At 38.1% G+C, this 7,426-nt stretch overlaps 1 pseudogene; it reads right to left on the reverse strand.

The window, feature by feature from the left end:
* Positions 1-245: 245 nt before the first annotated feature.
* On the reverse strand, positions 246-626 carry LOC116859464 (annotated as a pseudogene).
* Positions 627-7,426: the final 6,800 nt, after the last annotated feature.

A 7,426-nucleotide genomic window follows, 5' to 3' on the forward strand; every position in this document is an offset into this window, starting at 1 on the left:
TTCTGTGAAAAATACTGTTAGTATTTTGATAGGGATTACATTAAATATGCAGATTTCTTTGGGTAGTACAGACATTTTAATAATATTTTTTCTTCCAATCCATGAGCATGGTGCGTTTTTCCATTTCTTTATGAGCTCTTGAATTTCTTTCATCGGTGTTTTATAGTTTTTAGGGTACAGGTCTTTCACCTCTTTGGTCAACTTTATTCTTGAATATTTTATTGTGTTTTTTAACAAGTGATAATCAATTTATTAAAAAGGATGATTTAAGCATCTGCAATGGTGACTTCAATCTCATCTCCTGGCTCAATAAGGATGGATGTAATCTTCTTAACAATCTCAGAAGGAATGTGCAAGTCAATGAGTCACCTGTAGATCCTCATCTGAAAACAATCCCAAATCTTAGAACCTTCACCACGAAGAGCTTTTTTGGTAGCAATTCTCAGATTCTTGGTAGGCATCCAAACTGATCCTCTCACTTTGAGATTCTTTTCCTTTGCACCTCTACTCAAGTCAGCACATACCTCCTCCAAAGATTTTCTGTTGTAGCTGGTTCAAGTAATTCTAATTCTGTGAATCACCATCTCTGGTTCCTTGGGTGTCTTCCCAGTGTCTTTAAAAGTCATGGCTGCGGCATAGCTTCCTGACCAACTTGTTCCTCAGTGAGTGCAGACAGCAGTAAGTTAAGAGAAGAGTGGGGTGCCCAGAGCTCTGCTATAGCTGGGACCATGTGTTCCTCAAAGAGCTGAATATTTTATTGTTTTTGGTGCAATTGTAAATGAAATTGTTTTCTTGATTCCAATTTCTGCTGCTTTGTTATTAGTGTGTAGGAATGCAACATATTTCTGTACACTGATTTTGCATCCTGTGACTCTACTGAATTCATTTATCAGTTCTAATAGTTTTTTGGTGGAATCTCTGGGGTTTTCTATATGTAGTATCACATCATCTGCAAATAGTGAGAGTTTTACTTCTTCTTTACCAATTTGGATGCCTTTTCTTTCTTTATGTTGTCTAATGGCTGTAGCTAGGACTTCCAGTGCTATTTTGAATAAAACTGGGGATAGTGGTAAGAGAGTTTTTGACTTCTTTGATTTCATGGTTGGACTGAGAAATTTATGTTTATAAGGGAAATCTGCATTTGTCAGAGTATCTCCCTCTCTGTACCAGGAAGAGAATGACTACATGTCTAGAAAAGTTTATCAATGGAGAAGGCAACAAACTAAATCTGCGTACCAACCATAGCCTCCTTTGCTGTGCTTTTCCTGGTAACTTCCCATAACTGGCTCCCCACCCTTATCATATTTCTTGGTCTTTAGCTGGAGGTGGTTCTAAGGTGGTGGCTTGGACCATATTAGGATGTTATTCAATTTTCCTGGTATATCCCATGTATACAAGAGGTATGCATGTTGTTAATCTTCTGTTTGCTTTACTCCTATTAATCTGTCTCTTACTATGGGGGAGGAGAGGTCCTCAGCCCAGAACCTAAAAGAATAGAAGGAAAATTATTCTTCCTCCCTCATAGCCATAGAACCCAAAGCATGAAATAAGGAGGTGATTCAGGAGTAATGAAATTCAGGACTACTGTAGTCAAAATAACAAAATCCTTTATTGATGCTCTAGTAAGGAGGGATTATATATTCTAGTTAAAACCTATAAGGAAATTTTTTTAAATCCTGCCAGCAATAGACCCCTCTGTATGAAGAGAGAAAGGAGAAATTTAACACAATTTAATATCGCATAAACATGATCACATTCAATGTGTATAAGGTAACACAATAGTCTGGACAGACTTACAAAGTCTGGACAGAATTTCACATAAATGTATACCTTAAAAGAGAACAAAGAACAATGAAAACTCTTTTCTCCTTGAGAGACATGTAGATGTACTGTGGTGTAGCTTGTATATCTCCTGAGAGACTTAATTTCAAAAATGTCTGCTTATATTTCCAAGGGGCAAAAGATATGTGAATTGAATTATAAAATCAAAAGGGTTAGCTTCCTCTTCAGCCATTTCAACTTTCAAGAGATATCCTAAGGAAAGAAGGATCCTCAAAGAGAATTTCATCATTTTATCCTTATGATCTACATTTGTAATTTATGATTCTTTTTATTGTTTAAGTATATTCATATGTGTTTACTATTTATAAAATTTATCTGCTACAGTGTATGTGGTTCTGCTGAGGGTTTAGTTCTTCTCAACTAATATTTGTTCACATTACTAGGGAGATCTAATTCCTGTGTTCTCTTTTCAGGCATTCACTCACAAGTGTAGGCATTTGGTTCAGAATGAGTTGCCCCAAGGTGTGTTACTTTGGCCCTCAGATTATTTCAAACTGAAAACAATTTAAGGCCCAAATAACTCAGGAGAAACTTTGATCTCCCCCCACCAACTGCCTAAAAGAATTTAGATGTAAGACTTGCTCTAGAAAGACAGCAATAACCATAGAAAACTACATTATAATATGAACTAGGGGTGGCAGACAGGTATCTAACAAAGTCTGTTTGTTAAAATTCCTCTCTGTGTTTCATTGTTTTCATGTGGCCTAGCAATCATTTTTCTACCAAGCATTTATTATTTTTCATCTTCCTGTAAATTGCTTTTCTTTCCTTTGAAGTCTCTCCTAACCCCTTCTTAGTTCAGGATGACACAGCTCATTTTTCCTAGTTTTGGAACCATTCATGTTTATGTGGATTTCCCGTAGTTAAGTAATTAAATTTGATTTTTTTTTCTGTTGCTCTAGTTCATGTCAATTTCATTCTTAGACTAGCCAAAAGAACCTTGAACAATAGAGAAATTTTTCTTTCCAACACAAGCATATAACAAGAGGATAAGAATGGAGGCAGGAAGGGCACCTGGCTGGTTCATTCAGTAGAGCATGTAACTCTTGATCTCAGGGTTGTGAATTTGAGCCCCATGTTGGACATAGAGTTTACTTTTAAAAAATGGAGGCAGGAAAGTCTATGGAAATGTTTGGTTGAAAGAAAACATTTTCTTAAAGCGTCAACACAGTCTACTATGTCATAAACTTCTAGCTCAATAAGAAAATATAAGAAAAGATAAAGGCAACCTATTTTGCTAGAATCACTCAAGACAAATATCAGAAACTAGCAAAACCTAGACAAATGTATGGTATTGGTTGTAAAAGTCACACACTCACTGTTAGACTGAATCAGCCCTGGAGAGAAAACAGACTAAACTAGTAGGTTTTTCTGAGTGAGAGATATTCTAGGTAGTTTATGAATTGGCCCTTATCAGTAATATTAGTTTGGCCCACATAATTCTAAATCCAAGTTCCTTTTTCTTGAAAAAGAAATAAAAAGGATGAGAGAGACCTGTCTAGTGCTCTTTTCTTCCCATTTAGAGTTATAAAAGATACTGAGTCTCTTTAAAATAATAGTTATTGGGGTGTCTGGGTGGTTTGGTCAGTTAAGCACCTACCTTTGGCAGGATGGGGGGTGGGATTTTAGATCACATTAATAGAAGTCCATCAAGTGGGAGGATTAATAGTCTACTGTGGCATTTGTGCTGGTCGAAATACATGTAGAGCAACACATTCAGCTCTGTATATGCATGTTGCTGTGTTTTACACAGATTCGAAACTTCATTCTTACATTATCTCTTTTTAAAGTAAATAGGCCTATCTCTAAATACTTGAAGAACTGTCATATTAAAGTGGAATTATATGTATGTATATCTGTAACAAGGAAAAACTTTATATTGCCTCCATTTCCCTTGCTGCTGTGACCTATAGATTAGAAACTTCTGCTTAGCCCTGCAGGTAGGGATATTAATCATTGAAGGAATTTTGCTTACAGCTAAGATTTATAAAAACTGTTCTTTACCCAAAATCTACCTTACCTTAGGAGATAAGGAAGTAGCCAGCACAGTCATCATTCCAATTCCTCAAGATTGAGGAAAGATCGTAACTCAGGGGAAAATTGAAACTGTGTCCCATAGAGTTAATGAGGCAGAAACTAGCAGAAAATTTAAAGCTTGATTTTCACAGAACTATTTCTTCCAATCAGCTATTATGTCTTTTTTTTTTTTTAAAGATTTATCTATTTGAGAGGGAGAGAGCAGGGGAAGGAGCAGAGAGAGAGAGAGAATCCTCAAGCAGCCTCCCTGCTGAGTGTGGAGCCTAACATGGGGCTCTATCCCAGGACCCTGAGATCATGACCTGAACCAAAATCAAGAGTTGGCTGCTTACCAACTAAGCAACCCAGGTGCCCCAGCTATTTTGTCTTTTCAGACCTCACTAACAAACTCACTAGCTATCTCTGTAGAAGCCTGGACTCAAGGTCAACTGAAAGGGTTCCAGCCTATGAACAAGCAAGGTCTTGCGTTCCTTACTTGAGATAACAAACCATCCAGTTTGTAACGGCTCTCAGAATATGCCCATAGCCCCTTCCCCTTGTCTTAAAATAACCTCCTAAAGTCAGGGGATGAGTTTTTCCTCATTCTGATGTTAAGTCTTTCACCCCAAACTGAACATGGGATATATGTTACATATACGTTTGCTCAAGGTGCATGCTCCATTTTTCCTCATGGATAATCATAAATTTTCCCACCCTTTTCATCAATGGGTATGTAATCTCAACACCTATGGTTATAAAAAGCTTGTTCTCTCCCCCTTCAGGGAAGCATATTTGAATCTTGTCCTCCCTTCCTCTCCTTTGGTTGCCTCTCAAATAAACCCTTTTCTGGCTGCATACTTGATGTCTCAGTGATTGGCTTTGCTGCACATTGGGCAGATGGACTTGGGTTCAATTACATATCTTTTATAGTTTCTGTGGGTGGAAGCAAAGTCAATACATAGGAGTTACGGAAGGCAAATTTCTGCTCAACAAAAGGAAGACTATTACATTTTCCTTCTTCAAAGCACTTCCAGTCACTCAAGGTATTCAAGCAGAACATGAATGCTCACCCAGCCCAGATGTTGTAGAAGGGGTGCTTCCTTGGATGAGAAGTCTGGTCAAATTTCTTAGTTCCCTTTCCAATTCTGTGATCCTAGGACTCTCCTAATTGACAATCTAATTATGATTCATCTTTCTTTGAGAGACTTTGTCTCTTCAACTTTTAGAAGGAGTTCTCCTCAGAAATACCAAGTGCTTACGACAGGACAGTATTAGCTTTGGGAAAGTGCATGTCACCCTAGGTAATAAATGATCAAAGGACAGGGATGTTAGAGACTGTCTTCTAGTCTCCAGTGCCTGTCTCTCTACATTTTAGGTCCTCTGGTCCTCCGGGGCTTATAAAAACTGTCCTGTTCGTTTGTCACCCTTGATTTCTTTCTTCTCAGCCTGACTGAAACATCTGTGTTTATTTCCATAGTCAGTAGCCCCTATTGTTGATTATTGGCATACACACATTCATACACAGGCTAAAACTGGGCTATGAACACTTTTTCTGATTAAAATGTTTTATCTTCTATGCAAGGTGGAGAGTGCTTACCTGGGCTTCACTTAATCAAAGGTAATAATCTTTGCGTAGGTGACATTTTCTTCTAAGAATCTTAGAGAAACACAGAGACAATTAGTACCTGGTAACACTTCTATGTATATTGTAAGGGAGGAAAAAAATAATTTTTCTTGTACTTTTCAAGATTCTTAGATGGGGATCCTATAACACAAGACAGAACAACTAGAGAAAAAAGTTTATTAACACATGTATCTCATATAAACATGGGAGACAGCCAGGAAAAAGAGATGGCTTAAAATTTGGGCTTAAATATCATCTTCACTAGAAAACATAAAAAGAATTTCAACAAAGCAATACAGGTATGAACAACTGAATAGAAAAGTGAGCAGAGAATGCAAACAAACAATTCACAGAAAATAAATGAGGGAAAAAAAGAGTAAAAATGGGGAAAATTTTAAAAAAGAAAATAAATAGAAATAGCCAATAAGCAAATTAAGATACATACAGGTTCATTAACAAATTAAGAACTCAACAGGCCTCAGTAGTTGAAGGGAAATGACATAGTCAAGAGCACAGGTGGACTAGCTGGTTCTGCATTGACTTTATATCAAAAAAATTCAGCGGGGTGTCTGGGTGGCTCAGTCGATTGAGCATCTGCCTTTGGCTCAGGTCATGATCTCAGGGTCCTCAGATCAAGCCCTGCATCAGACTCCCTGCTCAGTGGGGAGCCTGCTTCTCTCTCTCCCTCTGCCTGCCTCTCCCCCTGCTTGTGTTCTCTCTCTCCACCAAATAAATAAATAAAATCTTTTAAAAAGTCAGCTACCCCCTTTCAGGAATTATTATCCTCAGTTCCACTGCCTTCATGAAGCAATACTGTTAGCTCAATGGGGTTCTTGATTCACAAATATTCTCTTAAATTTCTGGGCTTGATTTCTTGAGGGCTCAATTAATTAAAGCATTATGGCATCCATCAAGCCACTACTGATGTTCAGTCTTAGTTCCAGCTACTTATAAACAAAATTGGATGTGGTTACTCTACTCAGTGGACAGGACTCAAAGTAGACTTAGTAGCTTTGGCCAATATGTCCCTTTATGAATCTTTTTTACATTTTGGGGCACTGCCAATGTCCCAGGTATCTGGTCTACTGCTTAGAAGACTACAGACTGGTAGATGAAAATAAACCCCTCTTTGGAGCCATGAACTATGGAAACAAATTTCAGCTGACAATCAGACAGAGTCACTAATGTAAATGTCTGAAGTAAGGGCCTATTCTTAATGAGACCAAAGGGAATCAAGCTGCTGATCAAGCCTACTCAGATGGCCATCATCACTAGCTAAATTTGTCATTGTACTGAATATGGAAATACATCCACTTTTGTAGACTGAGCATAAATTAAAGCACTATGTGTTTCTGGAGCAGAAGTTAGCACTTCATGCCAAACTTGGGACTCGCCAAAAGTTGACCCATTTGACTCATAACAGGAGGACATGTTGCAAGAGTCATTGTTCCTTCCTTCTGATAAATCAACTAAATGGAATCTTGATTCCTTTTTTGAGGCTATCTGTGGTACTTCATTACTGTCAACACTTTTTCTGGTCATGGTTTTGCTGTTTCAGTCCAATCAGATAATTTTGGCCCCCCATTTATGACCCTTAAATCAAAACTGTACCATGTTCCACTTTCCAAAACATCTACAATCTGACAATAGTTTGCTTTTTGTCATAAAAGTCACCCCAAAATGGGCCGGTGATCATGGTATTTGATGGACATTCATGTCCCTTAGCATCCTTGGGCTGTTGGCATCACTGCAAAGTGGAATGTGTGTTTTTTTAAAATATTTTATTTATTTATTTGACAGACAGAGATCACAAGTAGGCAGAGGGGCAGGCAGAGAGAGAGGGAGAAGCAGGCTCCCCACTAAGCAGAGAGCCCGATGTGGGGCTCAATCCCAGGACCCTGAGATCATGACCTGAGCTGAAGGCAGAGGCTTAACCCACTGAGC

This window comes from Lontra canadensis, unplaced genomic scaffold (assembly GCF_010015895.1).
Source record: "Lontra canadensis isolate GAN:19392208 unplaced genomic scaffold, GSC_riverotter_1.0 scaffold155, whole genome shotgun sequence".
Taxonomy (NCBI): Eukaryota; Metazoa; Chordata; class Mammalia; order Carnivora; family Mustelidae; genus Lontra; species Lontra canadensis.